Source organism: Anarrhichthys ocellatus, unplaced genomic scaffold (assembly GCF_004355925.1).
Source record: "Anarrhichthys ocellatus isolate YVR2014 unplaced genomic scaffold, GSC_Weel_1.0 scaffold27, whole genome shotgun sequence".
Classification (NCBI taxonomy): Eukaryota; Metazoa; Chordata; class Actinopteri; order Perciformes; family Anarhichadidae; genus Anarrhichthys; species Anarrhichthys ocellatus.
Genome location: NW_022280057.1, coordinates 4,300,083 through 4,325,844, shown reverse-complemented (window position 1 = coordinate 4,325,844; position 25,762 = coordinate 4,300,083). Strand labels below are relative to the sequence as shown.

Sequence of the window (25,762 nt, the reverse complement as noted above, 5' to 3'; positions counted from 1 at the left end):
GGAGAGTGGATTGCAAGGGGAAAGAGGGAGGATAAGAAAAAAGGCATGGAGGAGGAGGAGGTGTGAAGACAATAATGAACCACTGAATCACAGGAATCAGCAGGAGAGAAGCAGAAGGGTTGAGGAACTGTATATGTTAAGGAGTAGATATGGAGGAAAGGTTGAGGAAATGGGAGGAGGGCAGCATTTCATAGAGCAGAGGGGAAAAGGAGATAAAGGGGAGAGGAAGGGCAGTCCAAAGAGCAAGGCTTTTGCCAACACCTCAGGTCGAGCTGTCATTGGACATGGCTACCGCTACCGCAGCAGCAGTTCAACAGCACTGCGTGCAGGTTTTTGGAGCGGGACGCAGTGCGTGTTTTGACAACACCTTTTATAGGCTATTTCATGGTGTCTGCACTAACTGTATGAGAAAATATCTCAAGTGTGAAATGCCACTGCATTATTGGCCCACACTCAATAACTGGGAGCACTTTATTTAATTTTTCTACTCATTTAAAAAACGTGTATATCAAGGGGAATTTTGTACTGCGGGATAATGTCAGGGACGTAAATGCACTTTTAAAGGTCGGCCAAAGTCCAATGAGATTCATTTCAAACTGTTCCTCGTGAATTTACTGAGAAATAACTTGAATCAAAATACAGCTTGTTCTGCTCAACATGTCTACTTTATGGCTAATGCGTGAAATGAACAATTGGTAGCACACACCTGTTGTTGCAGTCGTTTTGCCATTTTGAACCACCATATCTGAGTCTATGTCCTTGCTGATGCTAATATCCTCTGTAGCAATTTATCTCTTCAGATTGAGAATCTTTTTAATATACAAAATGCATTGTTGAGCTCATATCTGTGTCGGACCCCTTTCTTTTTTTTTTTCTGTAGTACAATGAGATGATACCGCAGCAAATGGAGGGGAATGAATCGTCGCGGCAAACAAACAATCCTGTGGCAAATGGGTAAACATGTTTACAGAGCAGTAAGAGTACTTATCTGGTGCATCAATGTCAGCCTAAGTATTCCACAACAAGGCCACCAGACAACATAGGAACAAACAAGTTTTAGATTCGTGTTTGGGCTGTCGATGTGGAACAGAAAATAACTTGGCTAAGCCTTGCTGCTCCTGCACATTCATGGCAGCGCTGCACTGAAAAACCATTACAGCGTCTTTGTGTTTCGTTCTTTAGAGTTTGCTCAATGATTAGCACTTAATTTGAAGAATTATTGATTTTGACAGTCTTTGTTAACACACGTGATAATCCACTGAGCCTCCAGTCTCTTCGGCAACGCCCTCCTTTCAAAGCTCCTTAAGCTCAAGTAAATAGATGGGACCACACCTCAGCCAGAGGGGAGGTGTTCAGGTCAAGTGCACAAACAGTGCACATGCAGTATGATGCGCATGACAAGACAACATGCCTCAAACCCTTTTTAAAAAAATCATGAGGCCATTTGCTGCTAAAACAAGAATTAAGCAATTTGAAGAAGTTGAGTAGGACATGCAATCCGTGCTGAATATGAATAATAAATTGAGGAAAAGATTGTGGGGGTTTTCAGTTGCTCATCTCTTAGGTCTGAATTATGCATAACTCTTCCCTTTGCTGCTACTACTACTACTACTACGTCTACTGTATTTTGCGCTTGATATTTTGTTATTGACAGTTATCTTCTTACAGGAATGAATGTGCCCATTAGCCTCATTTTGATGTCAAACTAAGTGTAACAATTATTACAGTTTACCTTGATAGTCCCCATTTGAAAGAAGGCAGCAGTGAGACAAGGACGATGGTATGCAGGTTCCACTCAGATTGGGTTTGCAACCATTGTATTCTTTTTGGTTTGCTTCATATATGTTTTCATTTTTACAATATTTAGATTGTTTGTTTGTTGTTCAGGAACAAATTATGATTACAGCACCCACAATCTTCTACAAATACCTCGCACATCCATTCAGTCCACACGTGCTTTGAATGGTTTCACATATGAACATGTAAATCAGAGGAGGTATTATTGTATCGTATTTCATGCAATTTGCCAAAAGCTTGCATGAAAAAAGATTCGATATGCTACAGACACATTTTTTTGCCATCCTTCGGTTTATGTTAATGAGTGCTGCACAGCTCCTATTATATACCGCACTGTGTAGAGTCTTAACCACGCATGATGCCGGCTCCATACTTTCCCTTAATCGCTATTTATTTCTTCTCTATATACTCAACCCCCTTCCTCCCTCCCACCTCCGTCTATGTTCTCTACCTCTTTTCTTTTATCTCCTGCTTTAATCAAGCATCCCATCGCAGACCCAGGAGGACGGGGGATAATGAGATTAGGCCTGTACATGTTTACACTTTCTGATTTACATTGAGCCTTCCCTGTCTTTCTCTGTCTGACCCATATTTTCTCTGCCTCCTCCGTGTTTTTGCTTTTTATGTCTCCAGTCTCCCTCACAGGCTCTCTATCTTTCCCACTTCTGTTTCTTTGCCTTTTGCTGTGGTAGCAGTGTCTACACACACACACACACATATATGTTCACAAGTAATGTTATCCACTGTGCACCAGTGATGTTTTTATTCTAAAGCTGCAGTGTTAGACCTGATTAGTTCAGGTCAGTTGACTGTATCATACATAATTTGTCATTCTCTTTTGCTTGTTTTGCAAGGGACTACTGTTGTGTGTGGGTTATGTAATAAAAAATCATAAGGGGACTTTTTATGGTGGCTCCAGTGCCGTTAGAAGTATGCATGCGAGTGTATATATATGTGTGAGTGTGAATGTGTGTGTGCACATGAAGTATATACAGTGACTGATCATGTTGAGCACTTCTCCTCCAGTCATCTGTCATCGAAACTGTCCTCAGTGCAGCCTCCCTTCATGTCACCCGGTAGTCTGAGAACCACTCAATTTTTTTACAAGGTAGAGCTATCCAAACAGGGGAGAAGAAGATACTATGGCTCCAACAAATGCAATGCGAAGAGTCACAGGTTTTAGCAGCCACTCCTTGTGAGGAAGCATAACGTCTTTGCAATAGGGGAAATGAAATTATAAGTGCTTAGCAGGAGGGCCCTATTGATCCACTGTGATAGAGACAAGGTGAGTGAGCCCCTTCCAAATGTCTGTAATCCTAAACGGCTTCCGTGGTACCCAGGGGATGTGTGATACTCATTTTGCATAATTGACCATATCTACATAATTGACCAATACTAAGCAGCACTCTATTTTGGAATGTCTTTTAAAGGCCTGATCCGTGATCCAAATGTAATCAGAAGCGTAGTGCCATTGCCACACATCAAAAACACTGAAACCAGCTGTCACTCTCAAATCGAATTGACTTCCAAATAGTTTACATCGGTAATATTTGTAGGCTAAGAAAGGAGAAGCTCGCGTTCCAACACACATAGAGGGAGAGCGACATCATTCTCTGCTCAGGTAGACACTACTCCTCTTTATCTGCACGAGGAAAATAGTTGTTTGCCGCTATATTAATGCTCTGAAAATGTAATTTAGCACCTTTCATATCAACCATTTGTATTTCAATCATATCTATTTTCTTATAGTTAACAGGTGTGTGCTCCTTCACCAAATCAATCATCTTGTTTGGATGTGTGGACCATAGATAAGAGAATGAATATCATATACTATATGGGGAAGTTTGTAGGTTGCTGTCAAATAATTCAGTGCTGTGCTCGTCTAACTCCCACGTCTTGCCCTCTACCACATCTGTGATGTCTGGTTCAGACACACACGCACCCAGGTTGTTTTCTGCACATCGTTTGCTTCACACTGCTGTTTCTGTGAGCCATTTTAGATCCGCCCCCCGCAGTTCATTAGGTCATTATAAAGTAAAATATATAATATTAATAGCACCACTGCAGTATGGGGACCCACTAACTGTTAAGAGCTATTGCCTATGTGTCCCAGTTGGGCTGTATTTTAACCTAACTGCAACACACACACACACACACACACACACACACACACACACACACACAAACAAGTCATGGTCTAGCCTCTGAAAAGCAACCACTTTGCTGACTGTGATACAGTCTGGTGCTGCGAGGCCACCAGTGTTATGGTAAACCAAAACAATCATTAGTGAATGAATAAAAGCAGCTCGTGTGATCCTAAAGATTCTGACATCTGACAACAAGCTTCGTGTTCCCAAGCCGGGCAGCCACTCAAGCAGAAAACACAAACGTGACATTATGGAAACACGAATTTAGAGCTGAATTTGAGTCCAGATTCTTTTTGAAGGCTTCAGGCAGCCGTGGTAATACATATCAGCTGGAGTTACAGGAGTATTACAATGATGTCAGGAGACATTGGTTGGGCTTCCAAAGAGAATGCTTGGTGCTGGATTGTGTTTCTGTTTTGTGATGATATGTATTGGTTTTGGATTTATGATTGATTATTTTTACTAATAAGGTTGACCATCTGACTTTTTATCTTCTCTGTTTCACTTTTTTATATGCACTGTGGTCGTGATAATATTTAGTGAAAGCTGCTACGAGGAACTTTAATTCTGTGTTGGTTTTGGCGGTCCCTGTGGACAAAAGCGATAATGTTTCCAAACACCAGACTCTGAAAATGACAGCAAGGACTCAAGTTTCTAGGTGGTGCACTGACACATCATTGCATATTTCAACGTATAGTGAGCTCGTACTCTGCAGATTAACTTAATGTTAAACTATGAAACTATTTTTGACAAATTGATTGTGCATGTTTTTCGTCTGCTAATCTTAATGAGGTGGCCCAAAGCCCCCAAATGCATCTCAATTCTTTAATATTATCTAATATAAATTATGTTTTAGAAACATTACTGACTAGATAAGCACTTTAATTATGACAAATGGTGTTATGGGGCTATAAATGCTCTTTAAATCAGTTTATATTTGTCAATGTGTCCTGGGTGTGTACAATGAGTCCAAGCTCGTATTTCAGCTGCAAAGGTCAAATAATTAGTCGGATAATTTTATCTGAATATATTTCAGCAATTTTAATTGATATTATTCTCATTTCTTGGGTTGTATAGTGGTGTGTCTCTTATTTCACAAATGAAGATTATGCTGTTGGTGACAAACACCCACTAACCTGCTGCTATGTCCATCCAAATGACCTGATGAGGAATGCGTAAACGGGTGTAAAGTGGACATTGTATGTTCATCATTTTGTGTTTTTTTTGTACAGTAGTAGTCCCTCTTTGTACAGTAGTAGTCCCTCCCTTCGGCTCTGTGTCTGTGGACAGCCTGTGTTCGGCTCCAGCCTGTCTTGGTGTGGAGCCAGAGGGTGAAGAAGGCAATGGGACTATGATAAGAAAGTCTGGGCATTCCCTTCACAGAGTACGCAACCCCCCCCCCCCACACACACACACACATATACAGTAACAGACACAGCAGTTGCCATTCAAAGGACACAGCATTATTTCATCAGACTGGTTCACCTTGTCTTCCAATCTAGTTTTCTCATACCTGCTTTAGCTCTAACCCTGTCACCAATGTGACACAGATATGACCTGTTTATGGATTCTACTAAAGATAGTATGTCAACAGTAGCAGAGAGGACACTTTGGGCACTTGTAGCTACAGTAGATTGTTTATATCTGGCTAAGTGACCAGTTAGAATTGCACACAATGTTTAACTTGAGCTTTAAGGACTTCAGAGGGTAAAGCATCCCCTCTCAGTTCTATTAAAGTAAAAATGCCAACATTTAACAACACGTAGTGCTTTCAATTCTCCACTTAAATTATTTTCTAATACAAAAAATGAATGGTGTTTTTGTCTGTGTAGGTTGAAGTGAAAACTGAATGTCTGCAGTCTGACTCTATTGGCAAAAAATATCAGATTTGAGATGGCGAGACTAATGGAAAGTTGATGGAGCGATGCCACACCCAGCAACTTGTTTGTTTCTGCCCTCCGAGTATTGTATTGATCTGTTTTGAGGGAATGAAGTTAAAATGAAGAAAAGCATGGCCTAGAGGATGACATTTTTAACCCCTTTTAAAAGTGTACGTACCAACCTGTAGTATTTTATCCCACTAAAGTAATGGAGAAATACATTTAGGTTGTTTTAAGTGCATCATGAAGCGATGTTAGATTACTAAAACATTTGTTGCCAAATGGACGTGAGACGGCTCAAAATGTTCACAGTGCCATGTTACATCTCCCAGCTATCTCACCAGGTTAAGAGAGAGTGATTTGTAATCAAACAATTGTTGATTACAGCTCAATAAAATTGGAGTGAAATAAAATGATTGCCACGGCTACTGAGGACTGTACGTATTATAACACCACAATAGTTAGAGACGCATGCAGGCACAGAATACCAGATCACCCTCTTGAGGTTTCTGCACTGGATCGAAAACTTGCTCCGTTCTGAAGGGAACAAAGGTTTTTTTCATGTCTCTGCTGCGAGTGTTTTTCCCCGATCCCTTCATGTTGCTGCAGCACACAGACAGCCTGGTGCTGTACAATAAGTCCCCGGTGATTTGTGGGCTGGGAGAGGAAAGAGGAAGAGAGGAGCTGATGCATTTCCTCTGGACACACACTGTGTGGTGGTGTTGGTGATTTGTCGAGCATTTCTAAGTGCGCAACCACACACACACACACACACACACACATTGTTAAAGTACTGGCACTGATGGTAATTTGATATGTAATATTACCCATGCCTGGGCCACTGTAGCACAATAGTGAGGCCGAGTCTCCAGTGGCCGGTTTGTCTTCTGTCGACAGCAGCTTCAGTCCTCATGCCTGCCCTCATTCTGTCTTTCATTCTGTCTTTCATTCTGTCTTTCATTCTGTCTTTTCATCACATTTTTCAACATGTATTTTGTTTTCTAAGGGAACCGTTATTTATTTAAATACAGTCAAATAAACGCTGCTTCAATTTAATTTTGCCATACAGTAAGTCAGTGTCCCAGCAACCTGTGACAAAATGTATTGATTCCCAATTGACTTTTTTTAAGATCATTTCAAGTGCTGTGACAATTGAAGCTATTGCATGTCAAACTGATGTTCCCAACTTAAGTTGAGAGTTCGTCATCGATTCCTTTCCTCGTGTCTTAATCCCTCCCACTTGAGATGCCAGCAGATGGGGCAAGGAAGAGACACGAGGAGAGAGGAGTCAAGGCAACAGTTGTAAACAAAATGAGACAGCGGGGCTTTGGGGCCGTCATTTTAAAGCGACGTCAGTTAATTATGAAGTATGGCCGGCTTCATCTGTCCATTGTGTTTGATATAGCCTGCCGCTGTCTTTTATGATCTCTGTCAGATGAGCATAACGGTGTTCATAACAACTTATACATTTGCTTTTAATTCAATTCACGACATGGCATAAGGTGTCACACCTCTTTTATACGTCTTCTGCAAAGGATACACCCGTGCATCCTCGCTCACAGCTCCTCCGGTAAGACTCCTCTCTCCTCGACATGCATTTTTTAGGAAATGAGACATCCTTCAAGATGACACATTGAGATCTATTTATGGGTCACAGGCAGGAGGACGGGAACACTAGGAGGCACAAAATAGAGAAATAAGAACAACGGGTGGACTGAACAGGTTGCTGAGATTGATGTGGGCCTTTTAAAATGATGCATGACAAGGAGCTCCAGCGGCAGTAGCAGCAAGTAACAGTGTAGCTTTCAGGTGAGCGGTGCGGCAGCAAAAGACTGACAGCTTAGATACGCCTCTGCGATGATAAGGGTGTGATGGATATATGTATGCAGTAGAAAGAATATGCCATGTGAGCGTAACGGCAGAATCGATGTGACTACCTGAACTCCTTTGCAGGCTTTGCTTTTTTTGTTAATGAAATAATAATTAAGTTTTGTACAGTAGTAGTCCCTCCTTAGGTTCGGCTCTGTGTCTGTGGACAGCCTGTGTTCGGCTCCAGCCTGTCTTGGTGTGGAGCCAGAGGGTGAAGAAGGCAATGGCACTATGATAAGAAAGTCTGGGCATTCCCTCCACTGAGCACACACACACACACACACACACACACACACATACACAGAGCAGTTGTCATTCAAAGGACACACCATTATTTCATCAGACTAGGTCACCGTGTCTTCAGTTTGCTTTACACTGCCAGCTACGATTTAGTTTTCTCATACCTGCTTTAGATCTGATCCTGTCACCAATGTGACACAGATTTGACCTGTTTATGGATTCTACTCAAGATAGTATATCTACAGCAGCACAGAGGACATTTTGGGCACTTTTATGCTACAGTAGATAGTTTGCAGCTGGCTAAGTGACCAGTTAGAAAGGCACACAACGTTTAAGTGTAACTTTAAGGACTTCAGAGGGTAAAGCATCCCATCTTATTTCTATTAAAGTCCAAATGCCACAAACATTTAACAACCCACAGTAACAACACACAACCTTCCACTTGAAGGTTTATGCCATAGTATTCCATGTGAGCGTAACGGCAGACTCAATGTGACTACCTGGACTGGTTTTGCAGGCTTTGGATTTTTTAATTAAATTTGCTATAGTCACATGCAGTATGGTGTAATGACCAGCTAGTATTGCAGTAGCAAGTGAGTCTCACTGGCTGAAGATAGCGTGAAAGACTGAAAAAAAGAAATGGAATGGACTGCCATCAAAATGATCAATAACGTACCTCTGACCAATTACAGCACAGCAGCAAGTGGTTGCTCTGCACAAACTACAAGTTAACATACATCCTCTCTGTCCAGCACCACAGATGACTGAGTTCATTTAGAGTCCTGGACGAGGCCAAGGCTGCCTCCTTCACTATTGGCAGTCGCAAAAATCCAATGTCCACGTGGTTAGTGAGGATATCTGAGTGACATCACTGGTGGATGCCTGGAGCTGGATCCAGGCTAAATCTGTGCAGTCAATCAGCCAACCATTCTGTCAGGCTCAAAGCATAAAAGACCTGTTGAGATCCAAAATACCCTCGGTGGGAATTCAAGTTTAATACATACTTGCTCAAACCCAATAACAATTTATAACCACATACAGAAAATATGTCGGTTTGTCTGGAAACACCACCTTGGTTTCTCAGTGACAAGATATCCCAATATCTTTGATGGAAAAACAAGCACAGACAAGCATCTGTCAGATAGACTCATATACAGTAGAGAACGATTTGCACACTGGGAGGCCGATTTTACTGCAGACAGGAAGACAGGGTTTGCAAAAGACGGTATCCACAAACAGTTATCAAGACAAGAAAAGGCATAACATATGTATTTGTAGATGTATTGAATATAGGCTGACAGGTAAATATAGTAAACAGTAAGCTCAAAGAAACAGACGATTTGGGGTGGCTCTTGTTGACAGTTGTAGACCACACCTGCTTGTCGGGCCACACCTCGTCTGGCACTAATTACCCACTGCGGCTACTGTGTTACACCTTCATGCCACTGATGCTTACTACACTGGAGGCTCATTTGACTCAGTGGTAAACTATTAGATCAGAGCTTTGATCAGGCCGAAAAATCGGGCCCGACCCTATGACCTGCATAGCTTCTGTCCGAGCACAACCCTGAATGACTGCAGCAGTTTTGGCCCAAAGCCCTCACGCAAATTTCCACTGTAAAAAATGACATTTAAAAAATACATTAAAGGAGCAGTGTGTAGGATTTAATGATATGTAGTGGTGAGGTTGCAGATTGCAACCAACTGAATACCCCTCCGCTCACCACTCCCTTTTCCAAGCGTGTCGGAGAACTTTCCGTGGCCTTCAGGTAACGTAAAAAAACGCGAAAGGACCCGCTCCAGAGCCAGTGTTTGGTTTATCCGTTCTTGGGTAGACTCTTTTGAGGAGGATCCGCTTCCTATGTTTCAATGATTGTTAATTAAAGGTGACGATGCTCTAATGAAAACATAGTAATTCATATTATACCCAGCGGATCAGGTCGTAACCAATCGGGTCAGGGCAGAGAATCAAAGCTCCATATTAGATTCATGTTTTTCATACTTCCGAAATCTGACTGTATGACTTCAGTGTCCAATAAGTCTACTTTTGATCTATAAAAATGACCAGTGATGCCTCAAAAGTGACTTCAGTAAAGGTTGGTTTATTGGGATTATGCATATAATCTTCTGACTTACACACTGTTAATACAGTTTGTTGAAATGTCAAATAGACCTTCCTAAACTCTGTCAGTGCCTATAGCAGTATGCGATCAGTTTTGAGTACCATTTACATCAATATTACATTACTCATTACATCTGTCTGTTATCATAAGGCACTCACAGTTTACCCGCGGGGCAGATGCAGAGAGCAATGCACGGAGAAGGAACGGTACTACAGGCAGCGTTAGGTCGGATGGAAGCAGGGCAGGCTGGCAGAGAGCAGCAGCAGCACACAACAGCAGTCTGCTGGAAAGCTCTGCAAAAACCTCTTAACCTCTGCACCGTTCTCAAGCGCGCACACACACACGCGCACACACACCAAAGCAGCAGAACACACACTTGCAGACACAGACATCACACCCGCTGCTCGGAACAAAGTCGTCATGATTCTCTGATATATTTTTGGTAGTTTAGGATGTCTCCGGTGTGTGCTATCCTTTAGAAATTCGATGGGAGTACTACAATGAAAATGTGGGACGTATAAACAACCATTAAGTAACAGACTGACTGTCATGTAGTAGCATCACACTCACACTAAAACACACAGGCATTATGGCACACAGACACAGAGACAATCATGTAATCATGTAATTTATCCAGGAAATTAAAGTGCGATAACGCCGTTATTATAAACCCAAATTTGAATCTATGAATATTTTAATTGCCGCCTTTGGGTCCTTTTTCTTTTGCAATTGAACATAGTATTACCTCCCTGTTTTAGTTATTGATAGTAGGCTAATGAACAACGCAGGGCTTTTAATATCTGAGGCCTGCTTTATTACCCGCGGTTGCATCATTTTCCAGCACAAGAAAATGAAGAGGATTGTGGTCATTAATTGACTCGTCATGCAGGCTGGAAAACTGCTGTCATCTACTCTTAACTGCCTCTCTGTGAAGGTGATGTGTGACCTCATCGTGACTTTTGCTACTAGGCAGCATCTCTGGTTGCTGTCAGGCAACTTCATTCCACAAGCCGTAAACCAGTCCGTTGTCACCAACATTTGCCCTCCGATTTATAGGTGATTATCCAATCAACTGTATGCATGAGTGTGACGTGTAGTCTGCTGCCCCTCAACACAGGAGTTATTAGGCTATGGTGACAACAAGTCGTTTCAGTTTGGAGTAACGCGGCCGGCACTGGTCAGCACTGACGCGGCTCTATCTGCTGGCTTTTGCTTTTTGTGTTGTGTGTGTAGGAGGAGTCGCTTTCCTGTGATTGTCTGGCTTCTCTCTCTCTCGCGCTCTCTCTCTCTCTCTCGCTCTGTTTGTCTCTTTCCCTCTCTCATTTTTCCAAAGTTGAATATTCCGCTTGCAGGGCGCTGTCTCTAGCGGAGCGGTGCAGCCCCGCTGACTGAACGCACCGGGCTGGTCTTTTTGGTTTTGTTGCGCAGACTTGGGGAGAAGGGAGTCCTCTACAGTATCCAACCCTCCTGTCTGTCCGCTTCTCCCGTGTTTCTTCGAACTTCGTTTTGGGCTACTTTCAAGATGACAGAAGAAAAGAGAGTTCGGCATGCAAAGCTGGTAGGTGTCTACTACCCCTCCCCTCCGCGCAGAGAGGTGTCTGGTTCTGGCTCTGGTTCTGGTGCTGTGTGGGTTTCAGGGTTTAGTTGTGGCGCCGGGGTGAGAGAGGCGCACGGGAAATAGAAACGGGTACCGGTTGTTGTGTTTTCCTCCATCCTCTGGGAGTTGTCGTATCTTTTGAATGGACCAGATTCAGACGGACATTTCTGAAGTCGGCTGCTGGTATAATGCTCAAACTTAGACACCTGTGTGTGTGTGTGTCTCTAATCATGTCTAAAAAGCACGCGAAGCCAATCGGATATTTTTGCCATATATGGACAGATTTGTGTTGTTGGTTTAGTAAGCTGCCACATTAGACAGCAGCATTCTGTCTCTATAAACGTGTGCTGACTGACACATTTAAATCAACTGGTTTTCTCACTGGGATCATTTCCAGTTATTTTAGTGAAATTACATAATTGTTTACATTTTGCTTTGAAGCCCCCTGTAACTGCAGGACCATAAGTCCCGGACCCTACTTTGTGTCGGCTACCCTGCTGCGCAGAGGATTGCAGACGCGTGTTGTTAGAATGATTCACAGTTAGATTCATGTGTTACTGTCATGCTAAAGCATGTGAACCAGCTCCGTCCCTCTGCCTGTTTGGGGGTTTTAGGCTCAGTTGGAGAGCTGAAACAGACACCTTTTACATTTATTTTTTACATTTTATTAGGGTTTTGTTGGGAATGATATAAGCATCTTCATGGCATCCTCATTCTTCCAACAGAAAAGCAGTGGCCTGAACTGTTCTTGTAACATTTTTGTAGATTTTGAGGTGCGTCTTTGAAACTTGACAGTGAACTTGTTGTGATTGTGTCTGTATTTTCCACAGTAATATTCCTGTATTCCTTGTAAGAGTCGAGATGTCTTTATCTATTTTTTGACAGAAATGCACATGCAGTTTTTACATAGAGTCTTTCCTTTGTTTTTCTTCGACTGGTCTGAAGCAATGAACACTGACTTAAAAATCAAAAACAAATCTGCCACTGGGTAACATCAAAGAAGTAAGCCGGTGCCCCAGAATTAATACCCTGTCAAATTGTGATGAAATGCACAAAGTTGTCAGCAGAGTGTTGAAGTGTCGCTGCACATAACTCGGCTCATGCGGTGTTGAACTATGTTGTGATGATCCCGCTGAGCTCAGCTGACAGCGTGAGGGAACATGCCTGTTGTTGGGCTGCTTTGAATGTGTGCTGAAGTGTTTGCAGCATTAACGAGGAAGGTCAGCACCCTTGTTAGGTTGAGAAGTGAGCTGCTTTTTATGTGTCTCTAACCTTTACTTAAATCAGTGGCTCTTTGCTGAATCTCAAGTCCTGTTTCCAGATTGATACTCTGCCTCTCTCTTTCTCTCTTTCTCTCTCGCCGCCATCTGTTTGAGCGAAGCAAAACCTCGGCAAGGTGGACTAAGAGCACAAACCCAATCAACCCTGTGTGTCCCATAAGTACACTGTAGTAGTAGTCATAGTTTTTTTTGCCATAAAGCCTCAGAGATGCCCCGTCTCGTACCATTACACAACATGGCTCATCAGGCCGATTACACATCGGCACACTCATGTATGCTTCCATCTCAAATAAACTAGAGTCAATACTCCAGGCTGCCACTTATACCTTCAGAAGTCATACATTTTCTTTCCTGACTGTCTATCTTTAGGGTTGTTTTCCTGTGGTCTCTCTCTCTCTCTCTCTCTCTGTCTCTCTCTCTCTCTTTCTCTCATCCTCCCTCCCTCTCATTTCTCCCTCTCTTGGTTTATCCATGCATCAATCATCTGCCTCCTTCCTCTCTCCTTCTCCCTCAGTCTCTCTCTCTCTCTCTCTCTCTCTCTCTCTCTCTCTCTCTCTTTTCTCCCTCTGAGGAATAAAAGGTGCTGTTCCCTGTCAGTGCTCTAAGGCACATTGCAAAGCTCACTCTGTCTGCTTTACCCGCTATTAATCTATTTGGTTTGGCGTTCCGTGCCTAAAGTTCCGTCTATTCAACAAAGACAGCAAGGAGATTAAGGGACACTGGTGACTTTAAGGAAACATTGTTGTCCCATTGAATTTAATGGATCAAGGGAGATACGTTTGACATTACACAAAGCTTTAATGCCGGATGTCGTGCTGCAGTCATGGTTTGGGTTGTAAAAGACGGGTTCAGGAAAAAAAGTTGCCTTTTAATTTCTCTTTAATGAGAATTGTAAAAAGGAACTGGAAAATAATACACATAATAAGTATTACTTTGGATCCTTTCACGTTCTTTGCAGTGAGTGGAACAATCCGACCATAAAAAGGGTGTTAATAACACAGCACAGCACTTCACTAAAACAGCAGACATATAATTGGTCTTATTCTGTCCTTCCTTCCCACAGTGCTAATTAAAATATCTAAAATAATATATATCTCAGATTGCCCTCTGGCCATTTGTTACAGTTAGTGACTTGTGCCATGTCGCTGATTTATCATGGTGTCTGCAGGTTCTTATTAGATCGTACATTATATTGTGTTCCTCGCCTTTACTCAAGGTCCTCAAAAGCCCTTGAAGACTTTAAAATAAAGACTATTGTTCAGCAGCTTAGAAATGAGCCCAGGTTGGCAGAACTTCTTTCATCTTAATCAGTCGTACGTCTAATTCTAAGTGTCATTAAAAGGTCTTTCCGGTCTTCCATTTACCTTGATGAAACTTTGAGACAGTCTGAAGTTGGCACTGCTTCCAGTAATATTTTTATTAGTACACAACATCATCTGACTGTATATGAATATGCTGTGTTAGGTTTCAGTGTTTGTGTTATTATTGTGTTCTTTGGATTTGTCTGTTTTTATAATAGCAGCAATACCCACGAGGCCATGCTTTTATGCTGGGTACAAAAGTGATATGTTTGGAGCATTGAAGTTGGTATAATCACAGTATGGAATGCTCTTGTGTACGTCTGACCTGTGTAAAGCAGCTGCCATTGCGTTTGTACTGATAGAAAGCTCCGTTCAAAAAATATATCTACATATGCAACGAAGCAACAGGGATCTGTAACGAGCTTCTTATTAACCACAAGAGTTGGCACAGCAAAGAAGGAAGTGTGGCTCTAGTTATATTAAATGAGAAGTGTCAAAACAGAGTGATTCCTGGGAGCAAACCAACCACTGTTTTAGAAGAGACTGACTCATTCTGTTGAAAATCATACATTGAGAACAAAAATTGCATATCCCATTCAACGTACTTCCTGCAATAGACTGAGGCCGTCACAAATAATTGGCAATAACTGGCAACTCAGTTTAGCCTGAGCAGAAGTCAGCAGTGGAGATAAGTAAATGCCTTTTATGTTTATATTAGTCATACAAAGACAATTTAAATCTCCTTTTCACTGAAAAAAATGACTCACTTTTATATCCACAGTTATGATTATTGTGATGGAGGTGGTATTATGCATGCAATTTATATGTGATAGCTGTAGTAATTAGTTATGGAGTGTACAAAAACTGCAACTAACAGAATGCCAAGTTATTAATGGGGAGCATTCATGAGCAGAGGAAATGGTTTCTATGCGATATAGAATGGATCAAGGGGATGAATGTGGGAGTCGAGGCACACGTGGCATGGATGGATGTATGGTGCGACAGATTCTCTCCTGTTTTTGTTTCCAGACTCCTTTTGATCTCTTCATTGCCGGCATAGCCTGTCTCCCGCATACATTTCACACTGCATGTAGATCTCTTTCTGGTAAAAAAAAAAACAATATTAATGGGATTTTATGGTGATGGTGGTTGGGTGTTAAACATCCACCTCACTGCAGCTTGAACTGAAAAGTTCAGACTTGGGACTGAGCAGTGGCACCCAGCTGGTCAACTGGCAAGCAGTGCTTTCTGAGCAGAGCTCACATATAATAAGGTATAGACTATAGAGAATACATTTGCGAGGAATGCTGAAGAATGCTGTTTCTCTCGATCGATACTTAGTGGATCTTTTCCAGACTAATATCTCACAGCAGAAACTGAGCTTGCAGGATTTTGACTGTCTTCTGAAGGGAATCCAAACTATATATGTTATGACCCAAAGAAATGGATTGTGGGCCCATTTAGGAAGGAAACTTGGGAAGTTGACAGACTCACTGCAGGTTGCTTACTAATGCAAACCATACTTTAGGCCAAATTCTGTACGATGTCTTCTGTAACATGGAGTGCCAGCAATGGATCACATGATATGAGCCGTTGCTTATTGGGTTATAACTTTACATGTGTGGAGGCCGGGGCAGCTCAGATGACAAACTGGCAGTGGCAGAGAACATGTCATGGTCCAGTCCCTGAAGGTAAACAAGTGAAAGCCAATAAGCTGCAGGCAGAGGCCCAGGCTTTAGCTCGCGGCTACAGGCTGCATGCATTTCAGATTCAACAACCCATTGACCTAGGAAAGAGAAGTTGGAAACCAATAATCTGAAACACATGAAGACCCCAAAACACTAAAAGAAAGAGGGAGGACAAACACCGCTATAACTTATTTCACCCCTGTCTCTGCATTACTTTCTTTCCTCGTCTCCTTCTTTCCCGTCTCTCCGTGTCATCGAGCACAAGTGCCAACCTTTTCAGTTGCACTTGTAAAACACAAGTGTTGTGAACATGCACGTTGCATGCCCCGTTCCAGTGTCGTAAAATAAATGACCATGTGGAGCATTTGCTCCAAATATGTGTCACAAAACAGGTGAATTGTTGACAGTTTTACTTCGTTATAGGTAAAAGGTTTATTGGCAGTGTTCCCCTGGGGTAAAGACTGAATGTCCACAGACTTTGGATAAGACTACACAGCATCAGTGTGTATTGGAATCCCATAAGGCTGCAAATTGTCTGGTATTGCTGCTTGAAGGTGGTGCTATTTGAAACTTATTCAGCCAAAGAAGCTCTCTGCAGCAGGTTGCACCTTGGACAGAAACATTGTCCACAATAACAATCTCTCATGTTAAAGCTGCATGCACGCAACGTTGGACGATTCTGAGGCATTTCAGTTTTATTTGGGAGTTGAGAAAAATGTCATTTGAACTTAAACAACATTGAAGGAATGTGCCTCAACAGGTGAGTCTCAGTCAGTTAGCAGGGAGGTGCATTTAGCAAAGGAGTGCAGATGCTTAGTTTATTAAGGAGAGATCGACTTTAAATGAATATTGACATTTACACTGAATTAGACCACATTAACATAACGGCTTGATTCAGTTGTTTGGTTAGATAGTGTTGTTTGGTGATGAAGGAAATGTGTGGATGAGAGGAGCTTTGCAAGCGTGGGAAGGCAGAGACGGAGAGAAGATATGAATTTAATTTTTCCAATAGAATATAAAAAATTCTTCTTCCTCCTTGTTGAGCCGTAGTGGAATTTTATCTAAGATGTAGAGATTTATTGTGTCTTCCTGATTGCCAATAACCTTGTCCCATGATCAAGTCCTTTTGTTTTGCTTGCTTGTAATTGGACAGCCTGAACCAAAACAACTTGAACCAAAACAACTAAACACAAAAATGTAGACAAAGTTATATTTTGGGTTGTGAACTGAACAAAAAATGAAGGTGTGATCGCGGCCTAAGCTTGTCCTGTTGCTCTGACGTGTGCAAGACACAAATATAATCTCAAAACACTGGGGCCTAACTCCTGAGAATCCACCCAGACAGGAAGAGAAATGTGGCTTTTTCCACCCAACAGCAACAGCTGAGCTGAGGAGGCGTCCAACCTCCCACCATGCTGGAGTTAACAGCCAGCTGCCTGTGTATACTCCGACAGCGACGCACGTGTTTCCCATGACCTCACCTGCTGGCACCGGGAGCTTGGGGTAAGGCCAGGTTTCTGCCGTCATGCTGCCCACCCGAGAGGTCTCTCTGTTGGGGTAGAGTGTACCACACCTCCTCCTCTCCAGGACGCAGGAGCCATGGAGGTGGTGGAGGGTGGCGAGCTCTGCCCAAAGGAACGGTGGTGTGACCCGGGGGTAAATACTGTACATATCTTCACTTCATCATGACATGTGAGCAGTCTTTGTGTTTTTTGTTTTTAATCTGAGGATATCATGGAAGATTCTACAAACACCCAACTTGCTTCACACATCACTGCATTAGAATATAGTTTTCATTAAGTTTTTTCATTATGATTTCTAACTGTAGTGGAAACTTGTTACCAACTCTCACTCTCTTTATTTCTGGGCCATTTAACGGAGCTACGATGAACAACTCTGTACGAATGCCAGCACAGGATGCAGTTGTGATAAAAAAATAAATAAAGGTAGTGGGATTGGCCATAGAAGACGGTGGCAGAGAGAGATAAATAACTATAAAAAGACAGTTGGAGAGGGTAGGTGTAAACAGGACGAGGCGTGAAAAAATATTTTTGAGCTGCAAGGATGTTTGCAGGATTCTGGGAAACGTTAATAGCTACACCGCAAAGAGCATAGACAAAAAAGTCATGGGGGTAGAGGAGTAGAAAAAACATGGCTCTTTCCTCGACTTACTCGTGCTCGCACATACATACTTTCATCATACACACTCATCCACCCGGCAAGCATCTTTAAGGAACACCTCTCTAAAAGCAGCTCCTCTCTTGCTGCTTGATTACAGCTACAACGATCTCTAGGAGTCTCTGATATTCTCCCAAGACTCTCTGCTAAACATAGATCGTCTGTCAGAGCCCTTGCAGGATGATATGTTGTAACACTATTCGTTCCTTAAAATATATAATACCTCCACTGAAGTTGGACATTTTATCCAGACCCGTCATTAATGTGAGTAGGAGTTCTTGTGAACCTGCCTCCAGCAAAAGAAACCTTGGACTGAGCTCTTTTATTCAGTCTCCAGCCCATCGGTTCAGTTCAATATTGATATAGCAGTAGACATTGTTAACCTTCACAATTATTCTCTTTGGTTGTGCAGTGCTGTGGGGGATGGCTATTTTTAAAATGCCGGCAACGCTGGGCAGCTATTGTTTAACAACCTATTGATTTGCGTCGGCTTCAGTTGCGGGCTAAAGGGGGGGGGGGTCTTTGTTTTCTAAAATCACAAACGCATAATTCAAAATGTTTTAGAGAGCATGTAAGCTAACTCTATCTCAGCCCAAGTAGATGTAGCCCCTTTTTTTCCAAAAGGCTTTTATATTTGAATATTGGCTGAATATATTTACATATTTCTGTGATATTTTATTATGCTGCCTCTTTGGGTGTCTGCTCCTGAAGTTTAGAGTGACTGCTCGCCACTGCTAGTGACTGTGTTTCCAATGATAATGTGTTGCGTATCATTGCTGCAGCTGCACGCTCGGATCTGCCTTTGGACAGGTTAGTTGTGATGCGGTTTCCTCTCCCAGAAAGTACACAGCGGCAACCTACAACATGTTCAAATCAATATTTCACAAAGGGTAAAAAAACCCAATCCATCATACGTCTGTCTGAGCTCGGATCAACAGTATTTTCCATCTCGAGAAGGAACAAATGCATGTTTATTAGTGATGAATAAAACTAATAGAACAAATAGAGCTACAAGCCTCCGACATTTCGAAGCCTGCTGAGCCAATCGAACAGCAGCCTAGGAAAAACAATGGCTCATACTCTCCCCCCCCTGAAGGAAATGCCAAACATTACAGCGCTGTATATATAGACTTTGTAGACTGAGAGTGCGAGATAGAGGACAGGAACCCCCTCCCTTGGGTCACACTGATGAAGGTCTCCCACTTCTCACTTTATTGCTCTTTTTGTTTTTCTCTCTGGGCGTGTGATCTATTTTTGAGTGGATTTCTTTTGACCTTGCTGTGTTTTTTTTCACCTCCTTTCTTTACTTCTGTATTTTCCTGTCTCCCTTTCTCTTCCCCTGACACCTGGTCATAATGAATAACTAAAAAGCCTATAGTAACACATCACAAACCCGTCCTGCTTTATTAATGGCACCATCTACATCCACAGCTGAAGTGGGAAATGGCCCTCCTGGATGTGTTGTGTTTTGGGGCCGGGTATACGGACTTTGATCCAAGGTGAATGCTGTCCTTAGAGCAGGACAGCTTTTGTTTAATGGCTTTTGGTCAAGCATTATATTCTCACCGCTGACAGCTCAGAGCAGTTCAGTTCAGTTCAGTCTAAGGGTTATGAGAAATGTCCCTTTGCATCTGGATAAATGCAGCCAATGTGAGGGCACACATGGTCCTACAACGTGCAGCATGAGCTGCGGCAGTGAGGCCCTTTTTGCACTGAGGCCACCAGAGCTGGAATGGAAAATCAATCTAGGGATTAAAATATTGAAACGTCAATTTCATTTTGTCATTTCACACTTATTTTTATCCCCCTTGCACCTCTATTGGGAAAGGAAGGGAGAGGGGGAGACAGAGTCGTCCCCAAAAAAACGAGGTTAGTTGCTTCTACTGTGTGTAATGAGGTTACGGATGATTCAGCAGAGACAACTCCAACAAGTCTTTCATCTGCGTTATCTTTTTGTATCAAGCGTAAAAATGTATTTCCCTCGGCTGGGAATCTGTGCAGACAGTTTGGAAGATTGAGCCCCAGCTGCCGCTGCAGGTTTAGGGAGCTGCATGCACATGGGGTAGTTTGCATACATAGACACCAGGACACACACATTCGCCACCAAGGCATCCTGTCTGTGACTCTTTGTCTTTCTTTATCTCAATCTTATCGCCACAAACTGGCAGAATATGTGGCTGCGTGAGTGTCTTCCCGAGACATTTTGGTTTTAGGAGGAAAAACGTCCAAACCATGTTATTTTCTAGCAGACAAATCCATTGTTCTGGCACAGCCGGCTGTTTTTGCTCAGAAATGTTTCTTAATAAGGATAGTTGTCAGTATTGTTAATGCCTTTGAGACCTCGGTATTGACCTGAGTATCTGCGTCCTCTACAATCAATAACGCCAGCTTGGACAACATCATTTGCTAATACAGTTTGGCAAGCTACTGATAAAGTGGCTCGGCACCTTTTGGGTCAGTTGGCTCCTTTAGAGCACAAATACAAATGCATTTAAAGACGTCAGCTGTTTTTCACACTGGGAAAACTTTTCAGGAATATATCGTCAATCTTCATGCAGAGGGCTATTGTTTCCTTGACAGCCTTCCAGTCTAATATAGGTGTACAGGATGCAATTTCCCACTGAAAAGAGCCTCTTTTTGGAAGCTGAATGGGCCGTTTATATGGTGCGTGGATTGCTTTTTCACACGATGTGGAGTAAATTTGCATATATATAGAAAATACCAGTAAAAGGTGAGCCATTAACCCGGCGCCATGCTCTTGTACACATACATGCACACACACAGATGAAAATATAGAAAAATTGAAGCTGATTTGGAGTCAAATGTAAACACAAGCAAGTTTTGTTTTCATCAAGGCAAGACAATAGATTGTTTCGAGTTCTGCAGCGTGTGCTTGTTCCCTCTTTCATCTTATTTGATGTCGTTTTTTGTTTTATCCATACATGTAGTGAAATCGCTTTGCTCCGAAATATTAGTTCTTTGGAGCCTAGTCATAGAAAACAGAATCAATGTTGTATCTCTTGGATGATATTCAAGGTGAACTGGATTTGAAAATGTTCAATATTCCTTGTGTATGAGAGCAAACTTTGTAGTTTTAATAGGCCTTAGCAGCCAAGAAGAAAGACGAGGTTTCAAAGGTTTTTAACAAAAACCATATGATTCTGGATCCTTGTCTAGTGTCAGTTTGAAACGTTTAAACTCCAAGTCCTGTAAGCTAAATATTTGAAGAGAGAAACTACTTGATACTGACCACAATCTATCTCCAAGCCTGATTTCGTGGGTCAACATTTCACAACACTAGCCACTGGGCTTGAAGCCTGCTCACCAATTACATGTTTGCCTTTGTTGACAGGTAGCGGTAACTCTCGTCTGTTCTCCGTTTCCTCTTCATCCGTTCCTCCCTCCAGCACGCTCAGCCACGTCTAAATATCGAATAAGCCGTTCTGCCAGCTTCTGATCCCGGGTTTGTTCTCACCTGGGCAAAATGCACATGAATAATGGAAGCGGCGTGAAGTGAGGCCGGGGCATGGTTGCTACTCGGTGTTGTGTTGAGGCCTGATAAGGCTCCCCGCCGCAGCGAAAGCCTCGGAGAGCTGATGAGACGCTGTCTGACAGTATTAGCTTCATTACCCACTGGCTGCCAAGCTGTAACAGGCAGATGCCTTAAGTGGAGGGTGAAAGAGAGGAGGTGTGTTCTACTCACTGTCACAACCCTGTGAAAATCTCATTTCATTCTGCTTTCATGTGGCCTATAAATGTATTAAGCCAATTAGCAAGTCTGGCTTGGCCTTGCACTTGACAAGAACTGATTGTTTATTTGATTTTGAGTGTCTTGCATCAGCAAATGTCCTTCACACAAAAGAGCCCTCATCAGCACTGGTGATGAGCAGTGAAAAGCATATAAAACACATCCGCCTGTGAAAATGGATGTGGCTGCGTGCAACGACCCCCCACCCAGCTGCACCTTCAGTGACACCCCCGAGGAGTCATTTGTGTCTGTAATAATAGACACCAACGCATCATTCCGAACTCACAAGCACAGCTAATTTTATTTCAGTTTCAAAGTTGGGGGAAATGTAAAATCATGTTAAAATATAAAAAATTTGAGTATAATGACAAAAAATGGTTCAATATTTATTTTATATACCAACTCATCTACTGTATTAATAGTTTATACAGGAAAAACAAGAAATATCAGTATGTCATTGCTATGTTATTAGTTCCAAAACTTACTTTGGATGACATCCAACACGTCAATAACTGGACCAACACACCAGTTTCCTATTGTGCCAACATCATTCATGCAGAATTTTCTTGCGCTGTTGTGTGTTGCATAATAACAGGAGTTTCCATCCACTGAGGCACGGCAAGGTGGACTGAGATAACTCGTCCCAGCCATGTTTTCCCCATCAAGAGCCAACACTGGTAACCAGGGAATGGGAAAGCTAACTTGTACAGTGAGTCACAGTTCTGCCTGCTGCCTTTTTAATACTGCACTGATGTGGTGGAAGAGAGCAGGCTGACCTTGACGACTGTCAGAAGCTTGCTATGCAATTGAAAATGTGGCTTCTGTTGAAATTCTTTATTTCAAATGTGAAATGTTTCCCTTATAAGGACTCCTTCAGGCAGCTTGAGACTAAATCATTTGAAACAAAATACATAAAATACATGACTTGTCGAATCAATTTGCAGTGCAGTGTTTGTAGATGTGTCCTTAAACGGACCAATCCTAAGTCAATGAAACAAACAGGATATAAGAATTAAGCAACATAGTACCTTGAGATGGGTCAAAATGCAACATTGTAGATTTATTTTGAAATTGGTTTCATAATAGGAGCTGTCTCCTATGTAGCAGTGAGAGGGTTAAGCTTAAACTAGCCTGCTCAACTGCACTGAATGTGAAATGGAAACACCGGCTTGGCTGCATTACTGTTTACATTCTATGAATAGGAATCACATGTTTGATGAAACCAGACCGCTCTGAAGGCTGCGGAGAGAGAGAGAGAGAGAAAGGCAGGAAAAGACGGAGAGAGAGAGAGAGAGAGGACAGATTGGGCAAGTGGAGGCGGTAAGAAGAGTGAGAGTAGAGGAAGAAGAGAGGAAAAGATGAAGGGAGACGGCGAGACTGAAGGGGATGGCCAAAGGAAAACCTGGCCTGTTTATCATATGCTGAAGCGTTCTTTTTTTATCCCATGCAGCGGCTGCATTGAGACACATGGCTTCTTTCAAAGATTGCACAGAAATGTAACGCAACAAGTTAAATGTGCTCCTTGATCCCACTTACAAAATCATATGTACAGTTTGGTGTCTTCTGGTCAACTTGAGGTTCTCTCATTTCCTTTTTCCAAAACCATAGCAGTGACTAAACTGGAGTCTCTTAGTGTCTGGCAAAACTCAGCAGTTCTGTTCCTGACATGTGTCCTATACTCGTGGGTATATACTGTATTTAACCCCAATTGCTGAAGTAGATTGCCCTCCCAAAAATGCAAGCATTCCATGCACTAATGTGACTAAATTCCACTGAATACACTCAAACAATGTCCCGTTTCTTTCTGGTTTAAATGCTCAGCTGAGGTGATTAGGATAAACGCCATGTTTCAGAGCTTCAGAGGCTAACATGGCCGCTGCTGAAAGTGTTCATACAGCAGTGCTGCTTTAGTCGTGTTAGTGTGTGCACCCTTGATTGGTACCTGTGCCTCGCCAAAATGTGTGAGGGTCTGTGCTTTACCAACATCGCACAAACAGGCCAGCCATTCTCTGTGGGGAGACGTGTGTTGACTCCAGGTATGGTATTTTGTTACCTCATAAACGAATGAATGAAAGCGCCTTGTTTTAGAAAGAAGCAGACAGAGATCAAGCCGCCATCTTGTCGGGCCATGTTTGAGCATTTTCCTGCTACGTAAACTTTTCAAGCTTTTTCTTTTTTCTTTTTTCTTCCATTCAGCTTTTTAATAAGTAATGTTTAGGCTTGGGAAGTAATGGATTACATGTAATGGCGTTATGTAATTAGAACAATATACTACCATGTACACACAATACGACCCTTCATGACACGAGTCTCAGACAAAGATGGACAAGCATGCATTCTGCAGCAGTTTATCAAGGTAGCTGTCACACACAGGTGGAGATAATGGGTGATGTGGCCCATGTTGGTAAAAAAAAATGCTTTCACTGCGGGGACATTTTGCCATTATTTTGTATGTAAAACATGAAGGGGAAACAAAATCATAGTGCAGTGCAAGTTATTGCAAAGCAGGATGGTTTGCACACTGCTGCTTCAAGTTAAAATCAGGCTTTGGATGATAACAGTATTTTCAGATCTGGAATGCATAACTTGTACTGTACTGTGATTTTGTTCCCCTTTTCTGCTTTATGTACAAAATAATGGCTAAATGTCAGCATCTTCCTTTCTCTTGTCTTATTTGCATATTTGGTATCGAGGTAATCCAAAAGCATGGGAAAGTAATCAAGTCACAGTATTTTAATATTGTGATACTTGGATTAGGTTACTGAATAACAGGTACTTGTATCAGAATACATTTCTGAAGTGACCCTCTCCTGGTATTGTTTTACTGTTTTAAGTTAGCAAGCTGGCGGATACATTCTTTAATTTGTTACCAGCATCTTTATTCTTTTGCCTGTTTGGAGCTATATTTGTGGAATGCTCAGCATGACAACAGGTCCACAGCAGATTGAGGTCACAGACTACAAGCTGGGCTTGTCAGTTGAATAGCATCTGTCTTTGTTCAGCCCTGAACCACTGGAGAATCACCTGATGGCTCCCCTGAATGCTGCTGGCCTTCAGAAGACCCCGAACTATTGTACTAGTGCACACTGGGGTTGAAAAGTTTAACCCAAACATTTTATGATTTGCCAGTTAAAACATAATGTTTTGGTATTTAAAAGAAATACAAAGATTCAGTTGAAATACCTGTGAAGTGAAGCTGGCAAGTTTCTTTGTTTAAAAGAATAGTTTGAATTTTTGGGAAGATTGATACCACTCTGGTGTCGGCTGTAAATGTGAAGTTACAGTCAGCAGCCGGTTCACTCAGCTTAGCATGAGGACTGGAAACAGTGTAAAACATCTAGACTGGCTCTATCAGACGAAAAAATAAAATGAAAGCTCATTAATTAGCATCTCTTTTGTTTTATCCGTAACAATTACAAGTTAGGTGTTGCTGCCACTGTGACCAGACAAAACCTACTCGTGTGACCAGTGCCATTCTTTTATCACAAAATGAAACAAAAAGATATAATGTGTTCATTAGTGAGCTGTAGGGGGGCTCTTAGTCTTAATGCTAAGCTAAGCTAACCATCCTCTGGCCCTTCCTTCATATTTAGTGTACAGACATGGAAGGCGTATCGATAAAAGTATTTCCCAAAATGTCCAACCATTTTATCAGTAAGGTACTCCACAGACCTGTAATCAAAAACATCAATGGAGTTTGTGTGCTTCTAAGCCAAAACTCCCCTTTCCCAGCTTTCTACAGAACAATACAAGTGTTGATAAATGGGCTCTGACTTGTCCTGTAATCTGTTGGGAACTTTTGTACTCATTTGAATTCTCCCATCTCTTGCAGAAGACGTCAATGAGTCACTACCTTTGGCTTGTTGAAAATATTTGTTTCCTAAATAATGTCTCAATTATTTTTCACCCACTAC

General features: G+C 42.1%; 1 protein-coding gene across 3 annotated transcripts in view; it reads left to right on the top strand.

The window, feature by feature from the left end:
• The window catches only part of mid2 (midline 2), a 132,332-nt gene that overhangs the window by 34,139 nt on the left and 72,431 nt on the right, over window positions 1-25,762 (top strand). The window contains exon 1 of one of the 3 annotated variants that reach the window (XM_031862710.1): window positions 11,209-11,614. The exons of the other annotated variants lie outside the window; for them this stretch is intronic. The gene's annotated coding sequence lies outside the window, so the exon portion shown is untranslated. Of the gene's footprint in view, window positions 1-11,208; window positions 11,615-25,762 lie in introns of those variants that run through there. 3 annotated transcript variants of the gene reach the window in all.